At 38.3% G+C, this 21,961-nt stretch overlaps 1 pseudogene; it reads left to right on the forward strand.

Annotated features, from left to right (window-relative positions):
- The first annotated feature begins 2,490 nt into the window (after window positions 1-2,490).
- LOC104288798 lies at window positions 2,491-13,923 on the forward strand (annotated as a pseudogene).
- The last annotated feature ends 8,038 nt before the right edge of the window (window positions 13,924-21,961 follow it).

Genomic DNA, 21,961 nt, shown 5'->3' on the forward strand with positions numbered 1-21,961 from the left:
CAAAGCAGCTATATCCTTCTTTTGTTCCTGCACAGTTTACAATTTCAGGAAAGAGTTTTTAATTTTCACACCCCCTTCAAAGTTTGATTTCCAAATTCTATAGTAAATACTTTTAAACATATTTCTAAAATGTCATTAGGAAACATTGATTCAGTCAGGAAAAACTCATTTTGACAAGATACAATTCCTCTGATAATAGTTAATCCCACATGATTTAAGGGCCCAACGACAAAGCCTGTTCATCCTTCACCTTAATACAATGCCTAGCATTTTGTAAAGTTAGGTTACCAACCCTTAGCAACAGAGCCACTTATTCTTGGTCTTTATCGACTTGCCAAAAATATTTTTATCCAAATCCATTTGGAAATCCAAGAACTGCTCAATTTTTCCTAGGAATACTTGGCTTGAGCTCTTTTAGTTATGTATAGGCTGTGTTAGTGCAAAGGTAAAAACCCTAAGCCTAGTCTGGAAAAAAATTGCCTCTTGGTAGAAATGAGATCTCTTACAGTTTTGTACTTATATGTGTTGAACAAAACAACGGGACAGTGAAATACTGAAATTCAGGTTGGGGTCAGGCTATTTGTTAGATGTAGTGAAAATTATAAGAGTAGGAAGGCAGGTGCATGCTAAAGGCCATGACATGCAGTGGGTCTAATGGAAATATAACTGCAAGTATCGCTATTGCGACAAGGAGTGAGTTCATGAGTCCAGAAATACACCCAGAAGTGGGGTCACATATCTAGAAATTGGGTTGCCAGAAGAGTTTGAGATTAGCTGCTATAAACTCCGCTTCTCTGAATTTTGAAGCTCCGCATCTTTCAGTATCTGCCTACTTATCTGACAGAGCCTGCTATCTCATTACTGTGAATCTGCCTTAACCTCTGAGGCAAATTTTGTTCACTCTTCCCCAGGCTGCTTATGGAATATTTTCCTCCCACTCAATCTCTCCTAAACCCCATCTCTGTCTCTGTTGATTTCTGCCAGGGAATCAGCAGTGACATGTTTTAGCCTTGTTTTTATGGTTAAGCATTTTTATAAAACTTTTTATTGTGTTTTTACTGCTACTATCTCCTCTCTGCCCCTCTCTTGCTATTATTGAGTTACATATTTATTATCTCTCTTGTGAAACTGAATTGTAAGATTTTCTGGGAAAAGATTTAATGTCGCTTAAATTTTCAGATACCTACCAATAACATTTAATGATGTAAAAATATGCATAATTACTCTGGTTCATTAATACCTATTAATCATTATTTAAGGTGTCCCTGATGAGTTTTACTGTTAACTGTCCAAGGCTTACCTTCTTGCAAATGGAAGCCTGAGGAGGCTGCTTCGACCAGGGAACGTTAACTAGTTCATTGCATCAGCTTTTAGTCATCTGTATAAAACATGTACAGGATATGTGTGTTTGCGTAGACCATGTGTCAGCGTGTGTTTTGGGAACAAGTTGGTATGTTGTGCCTCATTTCCCCCTTTGTTCCTTTGTATTCAAGGGGCTTTTACCTTTCCTTTGAAAGACACTTGAGGAAATGCATGCCTGCTGTGAAAGCCTGATTTATTTTGCATTGCAGCTGCACTGTCTGGTTCTGCAATGTGCACTTTGGAATTAAATCAGCTTCTCTGCATCTCTACAAAGGGTTTTGGGTTTTTTTTTCCTAATAAGTTGACTCTTTCACTGTGTGTATTTCTGGCAAAAGTATGTATGTGCATTAACTGTATCAGTGGCTTTTTCTGTGTGTGGTAAGGTTTGCCTTGTTTTCTTTATCAAAGAAAGTATCACTTATGTGTATAATGCTTTGCAGGAGTCGGTCCTCACCCAGAAAGATTTCAAAATCAAAAGGGTGCAAGAAAAGTAAACAAGAAGAAAAAATAGTAGCGATGATCTGTTATTGCCTAACAGTCCAAGAAATTCAGATAGTGACCTGGGCAAGAGCAGCGTGAACATCGTGTTGTAATAAACAGGGAAAAAAACTCCTGTAAGTGTGTGTGTGTCCCCGCCCAAAAAAAAAAAAATCGCAGTAGTGCCATCTAGTGTGCCAGGTGCTACAGTTTTCTGGGAAGGGACAGTAAACGACTTTCAGCCCATCCCACTTGTTCCAGCCGTGCCCTGACTCCTGCTGCTGCTCCCCTCGCAGCCTGCTGACAGGAGAGCAGTAACAGCCTTGACAGAAGGCAGAGGAAGAGACCTGAGGGCTGTTTTGCAGATGCTGGTTCTGGCACACATGCCATAAGGTTGTCATTGCTGCTCCAGAAAAAACGAGCATCCGTGGGATTTTAAAGAAGGAGAAAGATAGCTGTTCTGTCCGTGCTCCCATACAAATCTTCCTCTTCTACTCATTGGTTTCCACTGCTAAACATGTAATGGCTAAAACATCCTTTCCCACCCACTGCAGGCCAGTTGTTTTGGTGTTGGGAGAGAAAAAAAAAATAATTTGATGCTAGAAAAGAGGAGGTGCTGCTGGTTTTTGAAATCTACTGAAAGGGGTGGAAATGACTTTTTGCCTGGTGGCTAAAGGATTTATGCTGAGTAGAGAGTCCACAAAGTCCTTTGGCTGGGAGGTGGGAGGTGGGAGGTGAGATGGAAGTGAAGGGGAATGGGGTCTGTTCTGTGTACTAATGCTTCGTCCTGGGAGGAGCCCTTTGCCCGTGACCACCCTAGACTTTTCCACTGCTGCCTTTTCCACTTTCACTGTTAGCTGACTGAACCTCTCCGCTTTAATCCTGAGATATGCAAAGCACACGGCTTGCCCTTCAGTGTGTGAAGCTGCAGAGGGTTTATTTTTGTCTTCAGTATAGAATCTGCTTGTAACAAGTGGCAGAGTGATGGAGCCAGAAACCGTTGTCTGCAAATGAAGCCCACATCTCCATAGCGTCGCATAATGTTGTGTATTCGCCTGTCCTCTGCAGCCGGTGCCAGAGGATATTGCTTTTCCAGTTGGATTTGCTTGGGGTGCAGCTACAGCGGCATATCAAATTGAAGGTGTCAATTTTTAGCTGCCAAAGTGTTAAGGAAGGTTTAAGTGAACAAAAAGTCTGGATGTAGGCAGGGCAGTGTTTGATCTTTGCCTCGTTACGTAGATGCTACATCTGATGCAAATCCATGTAGCACTTCTGTTTAAACACTTGTGGCCTGAGCAGTAAGAAGAGGGTAAAAGATGTTTCAAATCTTAGAATTATGGCTAGGTAATCAAAATGGAGGAGGAACTTTGCACTAGCTATTGGGAGTGGGGGGAAAAAAAGCAGAAATAAGTAATTTTCTAACTAGTGCTTGAGTACTTCCTTTCTCTGGAGCTAATTTAAGTAGGTTACTATTGGCTATTCCAAAACTGGATGGGAGAACTACCTTATCAGACACTGGTACTCACAGGGGGTCCTCAGTTAGGAATTGATCTCCGAAGAGTATGAAAAATGGTGAACTGAGAGGACTCGTGGATGCTGTCCCCCCAGGACATGTGTCACGTTCCCAACTGAATTGAGGTGCTGATAAAGTGATTTTCCCAGCATGATATGAAAATATGTGGCAGAGTAGGAAATGCAAACCCATAAGCTGCAGGTACAGCTACGGCCATAACCACCACCACCACACACCCCCTCCTTTATCTCTTCATAAATGTGTGTTTAGAGACCTTTAAAATACACATAGATCTGATTTTCTCATATTATACCCTGCAGCATACAGGCACTTAGCTCCCATTGATTTCGGTACCTAAATGGGAGCTGTAGATCTAAAATTGTCTTTGAGGATGTAGCCTTTAGTTCTTGGTTATTGCTGAAAGCGAGAGTACTTGCCCGTGCTTGGTACCTTTTAACGAGCTCAGTTAGCTTCATCTAATAGACTGAACAGCTCGCTGTTCCCGGGGAATCAATATTCTGGGCCAGATTCTAACTCGAGTCCTGCAATGCACATAGCTCTACTAACTAATTTTTAAAATGTGAATTGTGTGTGCATATAGAATGTCATTATAATTTCCTGCCTTTTGAGTGGCTAGATGTGCAACTTTAATGTTCTCTTAATGTATTTTTAATGAGCTTTCCTAAGGCTTCTGAGTGGGAGAAACGTAAAAAAAAAAATAAAAATCTATAATATGGTCTAGACGCTACTCAAATGACCCTTTTCCCACAGAAGTAAGAAACTCAACAGGGAATTCCTTCTCCTGAAAGCTTTGGAAGCTGTGCAGCTTCCGACTTAGAGGCAGCATGATTGAAGCAATAGTTCTTGTGGAGTCCAAACTCAGTTGCTGCACATATCACAAGATACACAGTGGATGAGTCAAGGGCTGACAGGCTACTTTATTTTTTACTGTCAGCTATGTATTTATGCACAGCACAACCTTCTCCACTCTGTATATTTCAAAGTGCTAAAAAATCATACCAATTGTACTCTGCATGCTCAAAGTGCAGATTTCAAAGGTTCATGACTCAGTCAAATCAAAATCAATTTGCACCAGAACACTCAAAAGCACTTCTTCTTACTGAGGGCCATTTCTATGCTAAATTTCAACTCTCTGCTTGATTTTTTTTTTTTTTGAGAGAGAGAGAGGGAAAAGTTGCAAAAAATTATCGTAATGGTAAAAGTGGTTTTCTTCACTTCTTTCATGTGCCAAATAGTTGAACTGCATTAATTCAAACAAAATTTCACCTTTTGGGCAGAGACCAGGCCAAGAAAATTTCACTCGGAAAGGTGAAAGCAAAACTGAATTAGAAGAAAAACTAACTTGGAAAAGTACATGAAAACTTAAATACTCAGATCAGTGGTATTCCTGCTTCACTTAAATGGAAAAACATTCTGTCTTATTCCTTTGTAATAACTGCAGAGAATGGGGAACATGCATCACGTTTCATGACGATTTATATTGATCATTTGATGACACGTTATGTGATGATTTCCTTGCTAAGTCTCACCTATGTGCTTGAAATGTAAAATTGGTTCCTCACCACCGTTCTTTCCTGGCCCTGAAGCTCACTAAAAATCGGAGGGTATGTCTACCCTGCCAACTGCTGCGTAGCGTGCAGGTTTCCCAGCAAGCGTGGAGGTGCAAGCTCAGTTCACTGAAGCAGAGCAGAGCTCTGTGCAGACTAATTGTGGCTCAGCGGGATGCGTTAGTGTATGTGGAGATTTCTGTTGCCTTGGCTAGATTGCTTCCTACACTTTATTTAGCCAGCTCGGGTACTCTGCGCTGCACAGAGAGGCTCTTCGAACAGCATGAGGAATGCTTGAAAGTGGGTCTGTTTGCTGCAGCCCCAGTCAGGGCTTTAGAGTGGCTAATGGCCACTGGAGTAGTACTGTCATACTCTGCTGGAAATCAAATGCTTCTCCCCCTCCCTCCCATCTCCTTTGCCGGAGGAAGGCAGACAAAAAAGAAATCGCTCAGCATCTGCGCTAGCTGATGTTTCTTAGATGAAGGTGTGTTAGCTGCCCATTGTGGCAGCTTTTGGCTTCCCTTCACTCCCACCGTAGGGAAAAAGGAGCTGTATCATAGCAGTATGGTGCAGGAAGCCTGCTCTTAAAGGCTTCTAAATTCTAGGTACCACCAAAGAATTACTGTTATTTGTTATTTCCTACACTCCTCTAAAATGACTATTTCAGCAGGCATATTTGTAATCAGAAGCAGGATATAGAAAACTTTTAGCACTGTATTTTTTCCAAGGAGCACACAGACAGAGCACAGTCTGTGATAAAATCTGAGATTAAGAGAAACTCAAGCTGTCTGGATCTAAAATTTGACCTACTTTGAAGGTTGTCCCATATAAGAGTCTAATTTACTGACCAACCAAATGTAGACGTATTGGTGTTCGTGTGCTGCAATAAAATTCTGTAAAGAACATGAAATGTGACAATGATCTTTGAAAAGCTAGGTTATAGAAGTGATATTACAAATTTTAGTAATGCTTTAAATTAAGTGTCTTCAATATGCTTAACCTTGCATTAAACTTAGATTTAATAAGACAGATGCGTATTAAGTACTGAATATACTTAAGGGAGCAATCTTGCGTTGGCAGGGGATGGACTCAATGACCTCCTAATAGTTCTCCTCCATCTCTAATTTCTATGATACTAATTGATTATTAAAACACTTTTATTGAGGATTGATATGTAGCTATTATATAGTTATTAATCTTACAACCCAACTGATATTTAATTTATACATGATTTTAACACACAATGTCATTTTAGTTTTTAAAGAGTAACCCTGGAACAGTGCATTCACTGGGGCTCTGGAAAATCTTGCTGGTAAGTGAGGCTGCCTGTTTTAGGGTTATTTGGAATTCTATGATAAAATCACACTTTGCAGGGGTGCAAGTTTACAGAGCTCTCCACATTAAAAATGAAAAATTTGCCTCAGCTACAGCATCGCTCTAGAAAGACTAAGCTGCTTGTCATGAAGAAAGGTGCATTTATTTGCTTTAAATACTATGGGATATTAGTACTGTGTAAGCTCAAACAAGAGCTAGATTTTGAATATTTTAAAGGTAATCTGTCTATCTGAATTTTCGAATTGGAAAGAAATTTCCCGAAACTACGAAAGTGAAGGAAATAGTGCAGGGGTTTTGAGCATTTAAAATTCATTTCTGTGAACGTTTGGCTAAGCAAAAAGCAGAAGTTTTGCAGAGCTGTGTTATTAATTCAGCTTGTATGTGCCTAGGGCCATGGCTCATAATGGCATTCCTTTCTTTTTAACAGACTGTCAGGATTTTCAAAGGACATCCAGAAAGCCATAAGTGCCTATTTGTTGGATGTATTTCTCATACCCGAGAGGCTTTCTTTGATATGGACTGATCTTTTACATTTATGGATGGAAGTTGCATTAGAAAATGCCCTTTGTGAAAACCTGTAATATCTCAAGAATTGCAAACATCTGATTTTTGGCTAAGGAAGTGTGAAGAGTGTCAGAACTCTAAACGCTTTTTACAACAAGATTTTCAAATAATTAGCAGCAAGCAAAATTATGAATAAATGCAAAACCTAATGCAAATATATACTGATGCTTACAAGTTCCTAGTTACTTTAAATGGTATGAGGAGGGGGAGGGAATGCTGCTTGATTTGCTCATAGGATTTTGAGGGGTTTGTGCCTACTTTGTGATAAATATTTACATTCAACATATGTCTTTTGATGTCAAAAGTGTAACGACCAAGTTTAGTTTTTCAAGCAGAAGGCTGAAATGCAGATGGAAAGGGCGCTAATGTCTGGGACACATTCACCCATCAGGGAGGAGATCGAGTTTTCAAGAACCAGACTGGTGATGTAGCTTGTGGCAGCTACACTCTGTGGGAGGAAGATTTGAAATGTATCAAACAGCTTGGATTGACTCATTATCGCTTTTCTCTTTCCTGGTCACGTCTGTTACCTGATGGGACGACAGGTTTCATCAACCAGAAAGGCAATTGTTTCTTAAAAATAGAAGGTTGCAGCTTTAATTCAAGGTTATTGCTGCAGTCTGGCATAATTAATCCAGTATGCTATTCTGCAGTGTAGCTTTGAAATTGCAACTTTTTTCAGAGTAATTACGGGATGATTTTTTATAGGTTTGCAACAACTTACTAATTAATATTCTAGATCCCCTTGGATAGCACAATCTTTTGGGATAGGATTAGTATTATGTTTCCTATGTATCTTTTTGCTTACTCCAGGTTTTTTTCGTTGTAACTGTAAATCATTTTGCTTCATCAGAGTGTTTATACTTAGAGGGATCCTAGCCATGAGGATATTTTTGGATGGCTTACAATAGACAAGTATCTTATTTGGCAAATGCATTTAGATTGTTGATCGTATACACTCATGTACTGAACTCCACATCGACTATTTTGCACTAGGAGGGACATACTTCTCCCAGATATTTTCTTTCGCAAATCAGAGGACTCTTCAGACTCAGCTAGGAACTGTGCTTTGTTCTCTGACGAACACGAGACAGTCCCGGCTCTGAAGAGAAGAGTTTTCAGAGTCTAAGCAGACAATGTAAAAGTGGAGAGGGACACAGGACATAAATAAGCTCATCAGATTGCTAGAAGTCAGATATAAAATTTGTTACACTTCGGATGTGTTTATTTTAATTCCATTGGTATGGTGCAGGGGAAAGATGAAGGTGACTTACTAGGAAAAGATAGGAGACAGCAGCTTTGCCTGCAGAAAGCAGGGAATGGAAGAACAAAGAAATGAGGAGAATTGTGAAGAATAAAAGCAACTGAAGCTGAACCAGAAGGGATGGGAGAATCAAAATAGTTGGCTGAGGTCTCTTGTATGCTGGGAGGATAATGTTCCGAGGAGAAAAGGCAAAGTAGATTTGGATGAGCCTCTGAATCTCAGTTCTGCCTCCTACTCTCCTGAATCTCAGTTCTACCAAGAAGATATATATCTTTATACTTCTGGGGCAGTGTTTGCCTTGGCAATTCTTTTCTTCCCCTGGTTTGAAGATTACAAAGATGGAGGGCTACAAAAGGAAAGAATTTCTTAGAAAATGCTCTTCAGGTTATCCTGATCTGTACTGGGAAGATACCAGCAGAAGCAATATTTTTCTGCAGAATTTTGGTCATGTAGAGTTTGGCTGCTCAATAGGCAGCAGCCTGTCCTCTGCATCCTGCAGATTACGGTTTTCACCAGAGAGTGGAGGAGCCTTTGTTTCAAGAACTCAAAAAGGGAGGCTGGTGAATCTGCTGTAAACAGACCAACCAGCCATTTTCCCCTGCAGAGCATGACTGCAAAAAAACGTGCCAGCATCCTGGAGAGGCTTGAATGGAAGCCTTCCCTTTGCCACCAAAATTTACAATACGCGGCCCACTTTCACTGGCACAGCATGCCCTTCCCGAGGAATGTTTTTTGTGGCGTGTTGAATTTACATTTGGCTGAGTCCTTATGGTTTCTTTCCTGTACCGATGTTCCTTCGTCTGGGGCTGCAGGCACCGTACAACCCCACAGAGCTGCCTACCGAAGGGGCTTTGTTATGTAGACGTCAGAGCGGGAGATAGCAAGCAGACATTCTGAATGCACTGAAAGCTAACATTTTGACAAAACTCAGCTGTAATTTCAGAAAATGTTCACTTGATCCCCAGTATAAGCAGTTGCCTGATTAATATTATGAACTTTACATTTAGCAAAAGGGCATTGGAGGGACTCCAAGTAGGCCAGCTTTCATTAGGCAGGAGTTCACTTCTCTTGTGCAGTGATCTGTTGAAGCAATTGTAACTGCATAGCATGGAAAGGCCATCATCTTCTGTATAAACATTTTTACAAAGAGCATGTGAAGAATTAGAAAGCTTAGAGCAATGTCCTTTCAAATAAAATCATTCACACCAACTGATTCACTACCAATTTCACACCTAAGACGTAGGGCATTTGAAAACCTTTAAAACCATTCTGTTTCTAACTCAGTGGGGGTAGGATCTTTTAAAGCAGCAATGTCGTAGGTGTATTGTTCTTAAGATGTGTCAAGCTTTAGGTTAAAACTTACACCAAGTTTGTTTTTAAAGTATTTTTGTACAATTATTTTTACCCTAGAAGGTGCCGTGGGCAGAACAAGTTAGCTGCTAAACACCAGGTGTCAGTGTGGAGGGAGATAGAAGTAGATGGGGGCGGGTATTGAGTCAGGAAGAATTTGATGCTGTGCCTCACTTCATCATGAAGGTAGGGAATCAGGATGGGAAGAGAAGATGACAGAAAGGAAAAAAGAACAATCTTTCAGTTTCCAGTGACAAAATGCTACTTAATATCTGTAATCCCAAAGTTTTGAGGTGTCTCCACAAAACTTTTGTATACGCGCTTTCTTAGAAGAATGTGTTTTGTATTTCTGCTTCTAGCTGACCGACACATACAGCCACAGAAACTAAACGAGGCTACTCTGGAAGGTATGAGACAATATGGAAATTTGACTTGACATTTGTGTTTTTCAGGGATGCAGTTCTGTTTCTCTTCATTTCCTAACACAAAGCATAAATCTTTTCCAATATTGGTGTTTAACTGAGATGTAGAAAATGAATGATAGCTGGTTGCACTTAAATGTTATAAATTGTACTAAGTAATTTATAATCTGAAAATTAGAATGAGAAATGCTACTGTCTTTTAGGCAAGCATTACTCTCAATATAGTAGAACAGGATCCTGTAGCAGCAAAGGATTTCTTTTTTCCTGGTTTAAGCTTGTGTAGTAAACCTTGCAGTCCCACCAGCAAACAGTTAACACACACCCAGTCCCACTGGAGTGAAATAGTTCTGTTCAAAAGTAACAGTAACAAACTGTATTTGCTCCTAACTGCTCTTGCAAATTGCAAGAATTTGCTTTTCTAAATTTAAAATTCTGGTATGTTCCTTCCTCTTTTACATGGGTACATTTTCAGGCACAAGCACGTATCTCCTCAGAATTTAATGTGGTTTTTTGGTGCTGCGTTCAGAAGGAAAAGCAAACTACCTGTGAGATTTATTGTGAATTACTTTGTAAACAAAGTTATTGAGTCTTGCTGTGCTAAAGGATGTGTATGCACCTGTTTGTTTAGGAGAAGGCACTGTCTAAATCTGGGACTCATAATTGATTGCTGCAGTAAATGTTGTCTTAAAAAAGCCATTTGATGGAAATGCTTACGATCAGTCATTTGGAGTTAGGATAATTTGAGGTCTAATACTGTCCTTTTAAGAAGAAGGTAGTATGTTGTTCTGTGTTGGCATTTTTAAATATCAATACACTGTAAGCTGAACCTGAAAATACCAGGGAATACAGAGTACAATATAGTACAGACATATTTACTAATGAACAAGTTTTCTGTTTCGGATTAAACAAAATCTCTGGTTCAAAACCTGTTAAGAATAATAATCTAAACCATACATAACCTCCTAAGCATACATTTTGTTAACTTTGGCAACTTAGTCTTTCTCCTCCTCCTTTCTTCTGTGTTTTCAACTTCTTTAGACCTTTCTCAGTTCTGGGTTTCAATGCAGCAAGGCCTTGGGATAGACATTTCATAAGCACCTATGTCTTTTTAGGATTTGTGGTAGTCTAAGACCCACGAAATTTTTATGGATTTTAGGTTACTAAGGTTCTTAAACACTTTGGTATATTTAGCCCAAGTCTCTGAAGAAAAGGCTGACTGATTTCTACATTCCACCAGCATGATGGAGACCTATTCCTGGCTGGAGCCTCTTAGCTTAACAAATAATAATTCAAGGCCACAGTTGGCCTTTTCCAATTACTGCATTCAACCAGATAGTTCAAGTAAAAGAGCAAGCTAATTGATACTCTTTGAACCAGAGCTTATGATGTGTTTTGCAATATCTAGTATTTTCAGAAGGCTTAAAAGCAATGTAGTTGTGTTTGGATGTAAGCAAAATTAGAAATGCCTATATAAGTGCTTAAGGTATCCTAATATTTAAACTTACAGTGACCTCTCAGCAGCATAAAAATAGTCCTTTAGGAAACATTCATGTCAGCCACTGCTAAATCTGAACAGAAGGTGAATTCCTTCTAAGCCTCTGGAAATACATTCCCAGTACTGGCCAGCTTTAACAGCACATCCAGGAAATTGAAGTTGATCTCTGTCTTATCATGGGGGACAAGAAAGGTTGGAAGTCATGAGCTTTTAGAGAGGTGAACTAATTCCTTCTTGCAATTAGAGGGATTGAGCAGTCTGCAACAGTGGCAGGGTAAAAGGAAGAGAGTTGGTTTCTTGGATAAACTATTGCCAAGATATTCAAACTGGTGGCTGAAGAGAGCAGTGCCCTAAACTCCATCTAAAATCTAGTAGAGCCCAATGAAAAGCCTTAAGTGTCATATAGATCTAATGAGGGAACCATTGAATTCACACCATTGCAAAATACTGAATGAATTGACAGTAGCTTCTTTGTCTTGATGCTAACGCAGACAGTGATGGAGAATGGAACAGTCCAGAGGAAACAGCTCATCCTGCTAACCAAGTTCAAATCATAAAAGATCAGTTTATTTACCTTGCTGAATGTGGCACTAAACTTTTTAGGACACAGTTCTCAAGGAGAGCAATGCTTTCATTAGAACAAATCTACCTGTCAGGGTCTCAAGTGTCAGGATTTTTCCAACACGCTTTCGTCTTGTACATGCAGCCAGGCTGCCATTCAGGCATTTAAATGAAAGGATTATATTTTCATGTGACCAGCCCCCATCAGAATTATGTTTCTCCTGGGGAGTTGCTGTCCACTGATCTATTTTGAAAATTTGCATCCTCATTTCATTTTATGTGCCTGGTTGGAAGATTTTGTGTGCTGAATATTTTTGCCAACTCTGGGGTCTTGTAACAGTAGTCAGCATGCAGTTGAGAGGAAATATTTGCATCTCATATCAGGGAAAATGTGCACTGAGGCTTCTTCATGTGTTAAAATGTACTAAAGTTATTAAGTTAACCCCTTTTTGTTTCTTTTAATATTTTCAGGAGTCAATTATTATAGCAAAATCTCTATCCTAGGAAAGGGCATCCTGCTCCCTGTATTGCTTTCGCTTACCTCAGTCCTTAGAAGATGAAGGTGGCTGGAGGGCTGAAAAGATCATTGAGAACTTTGATATTCATGCAAAGTATTGCTTCAGAACATTTGGAGACTGAGTGATCACTATTAATGAGCCTCATGTTGTCGCTGCCAGTGGCTGTGAGAAAGGTATAGCCCCAGCATTGGTACCAGAGCTTACAAGTCAGCTTGTAATGTGATAAAAGTTCATGCTAAAGCCTGACACAGTTGCGCTATTTGGAGAAAACAATGTGGACTTGTTTCTGTTGCTCTGAACTCAGACTGGTAGAACCTCTACGAATTCTGAAGCAGATGAAAAAGCAACTAAAGGGTACCTGTCCTTTACCTTAGATAGGTTTGTCAGGACAATATTCACTGATGGTGAATATCCAGCCATCACAAAGTCCCAGATTTCTGGAAATGCATTCAAAGCAGGGTTACTCACCGTCAGAGCTTCTGGAATTTGCTAAAGAAAAAGTGATGATCATGGGTATTACTGACATCTTTGCTCTGAACTGTTCAGCTTAAGACCAAGAGAATGCAGACAGGAGGCTATGTGTTTCATTGAACTGTAAAGCTGAGCAAATAATGGATCCTTCTTGGCCTCTTGCATCTGGGAGTTTATGGCTGGCTGTAGTACCATGGAGTTCGCACTGACTTCTGTGTTATATCAAGGAATGACCTAAGGCTCACAGGGGCATTTTACCACTAATAGCTGGCCAATGATGGGATCTGAGAATCCAACGAGTAATACTGATGATGTTTTTTTTTCTGAGGAGCCCATCTGGATGGCATAAGACATTGTACAAGATATAAATAAACAAGTCACCTTGGGATTCTTGATTTAATTTTTGCATGCTGGCTATAAAGAGTAGAAGCCTTAGTGTTTTCCTATTGCCTTTGTATTTGATAGCTATTTTACAGTTTGAAATGACACACCAGTGTTATATCATCTTTTGAACTCCAGAAATGATCTTTCTGATGCCAGCAGTAAGGCTTTCCTGGCATGCAGCTACTCCTGGCAGTGGGACATGTGGTGACTGCCAGTACCAAGGGGTTAAGGAGCAGTGACAATAAGCAGATGCTAATGCGGGAGATATTTTAGTCTTCTCATTAAAATAAGTCATTTCACTGTCTTCATGGATATTTGCACAGTTTTGCTTTTCCATTGTTAGTCATAAAAGGTCAGCTCATGGAAAATTAAGTTAATAGGGTCAGTGCAATTTGATGAAAACTAGTTTTAGTTTGTAGCTTAGAAAAGATAGAGGGTAATGCATCTGATTTTATGGGCTTTCTTACATCTGTTCTGAATAAAACTTCTGCTCTCTTGTTCTAGGATACATATAATAACCCTATAATTTACATCACTGAGAATGGGTTTTCCCAAAGTGACCCTGCTCTACTTGATGGCAGTCAACGATGGGAGTATTTCAGGCTGATTTTACAGGAAATTTTAAAAGGTACCATTTAAAATGATGAAAGATCAATTGTGCAAACTTAATATAATTTTACTTGGTGCTTATTTGCATTCAGCAATGACCAATGATTCTTGAAGCTAAAACTCATGTAAATCAGAGTAAAGTGATGTGATTAGAAAAAAAAAATGTTTAGCTGAAAGGAAAGCAAGTAGTTTTAATCCTGCTCTCCCAGCTTGGGGCGGAAACAGATTAAAAGATGCTCCATACAAACATTATTTCTATACTCAGTTTTGTAGAGCCATAGTTCTTCACTGAGCAAAGCACCCTCATTGATCTTCAAAAGTGCTCATCATTCATACTTCTCATTATGAAGGATGTAAAGTTGAGTGCACCTGAAATCCTGACCATTACATCTCAAAATATCCTTACAGAATACAGCCTCCCATGCACAATAAGGTCTGTGTAATAATTCGTTCCTGTACAGGGCTGTTAAGTCATTATAGCTCAGCTTCTGCCTTTATGTCTGGATGGCCAAAAGTGTTCAGCACTGGTGCAGCTCTTTTTTTTTTTTTTTTTGAAGATACTTTACCATTTGTTTTGATAGAAACAAAGTTGGTCCAATTTCCAATCTTCTGGAAATTCCTTCCTTACCTCCCTTTTGTTGGTAGTATTCTCTGATGTAGTTTACAGGGAGTAGACCTTCTCATATGTATAAAATGAACTGTATTTTAAAATGCCGGTTCATTTGTATAGCAGCCAGTCTCCCTGTTATATTTATCCAAAGTGATCGCAATCATAAATGTCGTATCATAGTTTAATGGGGTTTTTTGTAGCTCTTCTCACTTCTTCATTATTCATTACCTTTCTTCTTCCTTTTCATTTAAAGTTGCAATTTACACTTTTTATCCATGCCAATTAACTTTTTTTCTTCAACTAAGTAGGAGATGCAAAGGACCATTTACTAGTACTGAAACTAAGTGGTAGGTCCTGCTTGTATCTGAAGCCCACAGACCATCTTCTAGCTGCCTTTGTGAGCACTTTCTGGGCTGTGCCATATCTGGTCCCAAGCCATGTCTGGAGAGTAGTAGTTGGCATTGGACAGAAGTTTTGTCAAAGAGTTTTGTTTACTTGTAAGGTTGTAGACAGGATATCTGGATTTGACTTTCTCCGAAGATGTAAAGAAATGAATAAACATTTGATCCTTACTGTTTGGTGAAATGGGACTAATTTACCAAATCTAGTTGCCTTACAATGTAAAATGGCTTATCGCGAAGTAAACATGAATCACACCTTAGTGTATTCATTGACACAGTTCTCTTCATGCATAGTAAGGAAATGAAGGGGACAGTGAGGTCGGTGCCTATATGGAAGACATCAAAAGTTGGGTAAAATTAACCTTTATCATTTGTTCAGTCCAACAGAGATTTTAAACATGTACATGGCCTGACTGTAGTCAGTGCAACCTTACACAGGTTTAGTTATATATGCAGTTTGACGTTAAGTTGGCTTGACGTTCATCATTTTATCCAGTAAAAAGCATGGTGGAACACCGGTTGAAACAGGTCCCTGTATGCAAAGATAATATAAATATTACATTCCTCAGCTGTAAGGCACTCCGTGAAGAAATGCCAGCAACATTATCCCCATGTAACTTCCCTCCTGCTACTCTGAGTAAACAATTTATCAAGACCACTCTGTACGTACTGACCCACGAATGAGCAACCCATTTCAAGTTTTCAGCTCAGATATCCTGCAAAGCAAGATATTCCAAGATGTTCGCTTTATTCCATGCTTAAATGCTTAACCATTTATTAAGTGTTATGTGAAGCAGAACAGTTTAATTGCTCTGCATACAGTGTCTACTCTACGATAATTCCTTATCTTTTGAGCTAACTTTTGAAATGATTAGTACAGGCTCATTCATGCAATGAGCTCTGGGTCATGACAGGGGCCTGTGTGGATTCTGCCATGGGATTTGGGCATGCCTACTTACTTTTTTGTCTCACCAAGAAATAAATATGCTTGACTACAAAGGAGAGTATATCTACAGCCTGTTACTGCACTTGTTAATAGAAATATTTTAATATGTTATAATTGGATCGATAGTATCCTCATTTTATCTTTTTGCATTAAAAACCTTCCTAGCTTTTAGAATACACGCTTGCACTAATTATGTTAATTTTGTCAGCCAAAATTTTCAAAATAATAAGGCGCTTCCCTTTTCAAGACTTCATGTTCTACTACTCTGAAAATCAAATACTTCAATGCCTCTCAAGCTAGGTAGCAAGAATGCTGGTGTCCAACATTTGTAAAATTTTTACTGTCATCAGGACTATTTAAATTGCAAGATTTTGGAGGGCAGGAGCAGTTGGTACAGCAACCTTCACCCACTAAGACTGTGATCACGCATTAAGGATAAGTAATAAAACCACTGTATGTTACCCCTATTCTTTATTTTTAGAAAAAGATTTTGATGCTGCCAGAGAAAATTGATATTTTTATGTTTTGGGCAGTGTTAGTTAATAAGACCAGAAAGAGCAACGTAAATATGAACTAGGAAATAGAGAGTGAACAGCATGCAGCTACTATAAATATCTCACATTATAGCTATTATAGATGGAAAATAGTTTTTAAATGGGTACAACTGCTGCCATGTTGCTTCTGCACTATATGAATAGATAAAAGCATCAATATTTTAATAAATGTGGATATACATATTTAGCATCTTTACAGAGCCATAAGCATGCATGGTGCTTTGCAGATAAATGAAAATGATGTCTTCTTACCCCAAGGAACTGAAAATCTAATTTAGATACAATGCATGAAGAGATGATGAACAGAAAGCAGGATGAGAGGTAAAAAGAGAACATGGATCAGAGTAGTGAAATGCTTTTTACTACAGTTGCTCTTCCTTAATTTTATGTAATGTATGTTAAGGATGACATCTGGACCAAAGATCAAGGCTGCCAATAAAAAGGTAATTGAAACTACTTAGTTTTGAAAAGTGGAACCTTCTAAAAGAGATAATAGAGTTTCATAAACTCTATGGAGGAGAGCAGTGCAAATAGTGGGTAAACTATTGCCAGAGACAGCTGATGGAGAAGAGCAAAGAAGTTATTCCTTAACCTGGCTGGTGAAAGATTATTAATAATGCTGATGGGGAGGCAAGAATGAATTAAATGAATTTTAGGTTGCAGAGGGCTGCAAGAAGTAGGCAATGGAAAAAAGAATTGAAGTTAGTAGGAATAGAAAGTAAAGAAGTTGAGGATGATGTGATGTGATATGGGCAGAGGCAAATAAGAGGGAGATAAGCAAGAATAAATGTGAACAAGCAGTACTAGATTTGGAAGTAAATAGAAAACATAGGAACATTAATTTGGAGTCAGCTAGAAGGCCAACAGTAAAAAATGCAGGGCAAATAGGAGAAATTATTGCGAGGAGAAAGGGATGGGTAAAGCTCAAGATTCAGATGGTGTTAATTTTCTCCTTAAATATGCTTGAATGAAGCAGAAGAGAAAATGAGATACAGAGAATGCTGACTGCAATGGGAAGTGCAGAGCAGAACTAAAACTGACAGTAAGCAAGGTGGTGCAGTTAAAAGGATTTTTAAAAAATGCACCTGAAGTTAAATGCAGTCCCATCTGGACAGCTTTTTTGTCCTTTTTTCCCTCAGACTTCTAAGAGTTGTTATAAAACATTTTATATATTGTCATCACTGTACACTTTGACCTTGCTCTCATGAACTAGCCATTTAGTCTGTGTTGTAGATACGTACAAGCCTGCTTTTGCTGCATTCCCATGCACATAAAACAGTGAGGTTATAATGCAATACTGTAGTCCATGAAAATATGATTTATTGTTAAATTAAATATGGATGTCATAATGTGAGCCCCTCGGGTCAACTATAAGCTTGAATGTTATTGAAAGAGCTGCAGCAGCAGCTCTGTTTCTTCATTGCCACTGACAAAAATGCCTCTACAAATAGAATACAACAATGCAGACATCTTAAGGAGTCTCTGAGACGTGCTGTCCCTGGCATAACATTGCCATGTGACATTTTCAAGAACTATAAATACATTGACTGCATTATAGTGTAAAAGTTAAGAAGCTTTGCAGTAGTCACTGCAGAAGCATTAAAATCAGGCCAAATTTGTTATGAATGCAATGAGGGACTCAAAGCTTTAAAAAAAACCCCAACCCAAACAACAACAAAAAACAAACCACCAGAAACCCCTAAAATCATAAAGACATAGGTAGCATAGAACAATGTCTTTATCAGATTTTTAATACAGTTTTAAGCTGTCCAGAATATATAAGTACAATTCCATAAGCTTCCAGTTAAATGCCAGTTTTATAACTTCATGTTATGACAAGAACAGCAACACATAATTTCTTAGGAAAGAAGTCTGAGACCACCTCTAGACAATAGAAACGACCACTTTGTAGCATTATTTTCTTGTTACTGAAAGTTTATACCTCCTTTTTTCACATTAATCCTTTAATCTGAATGTTTTAACCTGCAGAAGTGAGCACTTTTTTTTTTTTTTTCAGCTCTTAAGCAGCAGTTTTCCAAAGCAAAATTATGAAGGAACATTTATTTCTCCAGAACACTCTGTAATCTGCCTTCGAAATATCTTCAGTGAAGATAACAAAACACAGCTGTGTACTCTTGTTGGGAAAATTTCTACTGGAACCAGGGTAAAAGGAGCCTGGTCAGTACACCAACAGAAGAGGATCATCTCTCTGAAACAAAGATATGTGAGTGAATTTCTTGCTTGCCAGTGTCTTGATTTTGATTGAAAAGATTACATTTAAAGCAAGATGATGCAACAGCTGCTATATGTCTATGGGCTGATCAGATAGTCCCTGGGAAAAGGGCTGCAGAGGACATGGAAGCTTTGTGTGCACTGTTAGAAGGAGCGTGGCTAGACTGAGCGGTGCAGCAGTTTGTTGGAGTTGGGAATCTGGATGTAACCAGTATTTTGCATCCTCATGTGGTACCCGGGATGTGCTTTGATTCAAAAGTAACTAGACCCCAGCCCCCAGTCAACTGTTAGTTTTCAAAAGCATTAGTGACTGTGGCACTAGAATAGTTCCTGCTCTGTAGAGGTGAAATACTGTGTGGGAGGTTTTGTGACTACTCAGAAAGAATAACCAAAATATTTAGGCACTGTGGAAGTTGTACAGCTGCTGGACAGCTCGTAATTAAGTCCCTACTAGAACCCCCTTTGGGGTATTACTTTTGTTATAGGCAGAGGATTTGCTTGGCTTAGACAGAAGTACTATGGCATCGTTGAAGCAAAATTCAGGAGTCTTCAGCTTTGCTGCTGATTGCCTCAGTTGTGCAAGCAGAGATCGGGGATCTCAACCACTAACCAGTCTCTAATCTCCAAAACATATCTATGCGGCGAGAAAGTTAGAGGCAACAATTACTCACCTGCACGTTAGAGATTTCCCTTATGAAATTATTTGTGCATATAAAACATAATCCCAACATCAGAAGTAGCTACTGTAGTTTTTTTATTCTGCCTTTTTATTGTACAAGATCAAAGATAATGGCAACTCCACTGGAAAAAACATCACAAATAAAAAGGAAGGATTTTGGCCTTTGTGATGAATGAACAGACTTTTATGAAAATTGTGAGTTTAAATTCATCAGATGTGGATTGCACATAACATTGTTGGGTTTGATATCAGTTCTAAGCCACATGTTTCATTTAGAGTTACCTTTCAGGAGAAAATGTACTGAATCCCCAGAATCATAAAAAAGTACTGTGCTAGTGTTGTGTCTTTGAGACAGTTTTTAATTTAAATCTCCCCTTTTTCAAGATAATTCACTTTTAAATAACTCAGCCACTATGTGCATTCTAAATGCCTGTCCTAGGATAATACACAGGATCGCTCACAGAAAGAACTAAAAGTTAATATGTAATATAGTTTGGCTAAGCTTTTCCATATAGGCGTACATCTTTCCTGGAGTTGAGAGATAAGTCCAGTTTATTAGAATAAACATCTCTATTTAGATAACTATCACTCCTTAGTCACAGATTTCTATTCCAGAAAATGAGATTTTGCATTTTAATATACAACAGGAAACATATTTCTTCTTAGGGCAGAGCTCATTACCAAAAATATTATGAAAATTGGTTCAAAAGATATTAGAGAATTAGTGAGAAAGCTATTAAGTGTAGTAGCGCTGGTACAAGTTTTATCTCAAGATGTTCCTAAATTATGATTCCTGAGTACTTTCGATGGGAAGTAATCTTGCCCTTCTTCTCATCATTCTGTCTAAATATCTGCTCTTGACCATTTAAGTAGATGGACCTGTGATATGATTGTCCTTATGTTCATTTGACAGTTACTGAAGAATGGATCTTTTCCCAGACACATTTTTAGCAGTGCAAATAGGAGAATGAATAAGAAGAGAACTTTAGTTAGGGTCTACTATAGTAAAATATATATATGTGTGTTTTGAAGTGCTTGGATAGCTAATATATTGCTATCCAGCTTTCAAAGTAGTTATTTTTCATGATGTTTCTGTGATAATAATAGCTCATCATTTGATTTCATGGGAGTTATTGTCATTCTGAAGGGCTGAAAATGATGTAAATGCAGCTGTACAGGGAATATTACAATGTCAAATGAAGCAGTGTCATTGCAGTTCTACGTATATGCTGCTACAATGTCAAGATAAACGGAAAGAGAACATATTGATCAATAGAGCAGAGTATCAGAAGTGATTGGGTAAAATGCAAACAATGCATTATCTGTTATAAAGTCTTATTAAATGAAAATGCGACTTTCAGGCTATAATAGTGAATTGAATTTGAACTCACATATGTCTGAGTGCTTAAAGCCACTGCAATTTTTTGTGAGCAAGTGTATGTTCCTTCAATGCAATAACACATACATTCGATATGACCTACTTTATAATTGCTGTGGGAGTTTGCCTTTGCATTTTTTGATAGCTCTCTGTTCAGATTCTCAACCATAGCATTGCATTAGTTTATTTGCATTGAATCAATTTTGCTAAAGGATCTCCCACTTTTATATAAAGAAATACTTAGCTTCATTACACAGGGAGTGAAGTATCTCAATCTCAATTTTAAAGTAGGGAAATTGAGGTAGCACAAGTTCAGTGTAATTTAGCTAAGGTCAAAAAGCAGATGGGGTAATAATAGGAATAGCATCTGGATTTTTCTGCTCTCCTATTCTGATTCTATGTGTGCAATCTCACATTCCTGCCGCTAACAAACACATTTTGAAATAAACATTCATACCAGACAATATGAAGATCTACATGAATGCACAGTATACATCTATCAAAAACGCTAATGGGAAAGTCATCTACTGAACTTGTATGGTAGCTGGAAATTAAATACAAAATGTTACTATTTCAAGTATATTAAAGACGCTTATCCTTAGTGAGGCAAGTCTGATGTTTGAACAGAAGATTTTTGAGGAGTTAATAATTCTATTATACGGTGGAATAATTTGCCCAGGAAAAAGGTGGATGATTATATTTCTGGGAAGTGAAAAAATCAAACCATCAAATAGTAAAAGAAGTGCAAGGCATTATTTCTGTATAAGAATGCTGCATCTATCTGAATACAAAACAATTTAAAATATATAAATTGGAAAAAAGACGTCTCTTAATTCTTCATGCTAGGGTAACAAAAACCCAGCTACATGAATTCTTCTAGACTTCCCTAACAATTTACCTTCAGAAAGAAGTAAATGTAAGAAAATGCCGTTCTCAAAAGGAGAATTAATTTTATCATGTTGAATGCTTGACAAGAATTTACTTTTACATTTAATTTTCTTATAATAATGTAACAGTTAAATTTATTTTCCTTGTTATTCCCTGAGAAGATGAACCCTCTGTTGGTGTCACCATTCTATTTTGGAAAAGTAACACCTGAAAGTAAAGACATTCTTAGTATTTATAGCCATTCTGTGTTCTACTCTCCAGTTGTGCATCCTGGCAAATTTACACAGTGTAAAAGTGACTTGGAAGCATCAGAATGTAAGGCTTTTTTTTTTGCCATCTAGCACGGGAGATAAAATCTGGATTGAATTGGACTTGCATCA

This window comes from Charadrius vociferus, unplaced genomic scaffold, assembly GCF_000708025.1.
Source record: "Charadrius vociferus isolate BGI_N301 unplaced genomic scaffold, ASM70802v2 scaffold306, whole genome shotgun sequence".
In the NCBI taxonomy this organism is placed as follows: domain Eukaryota; kingdom Metazoa; phylum Chordata; class Aves; order Charadriiformes; family Charadriidae; genus Charadrius; species Charadrius vociferus.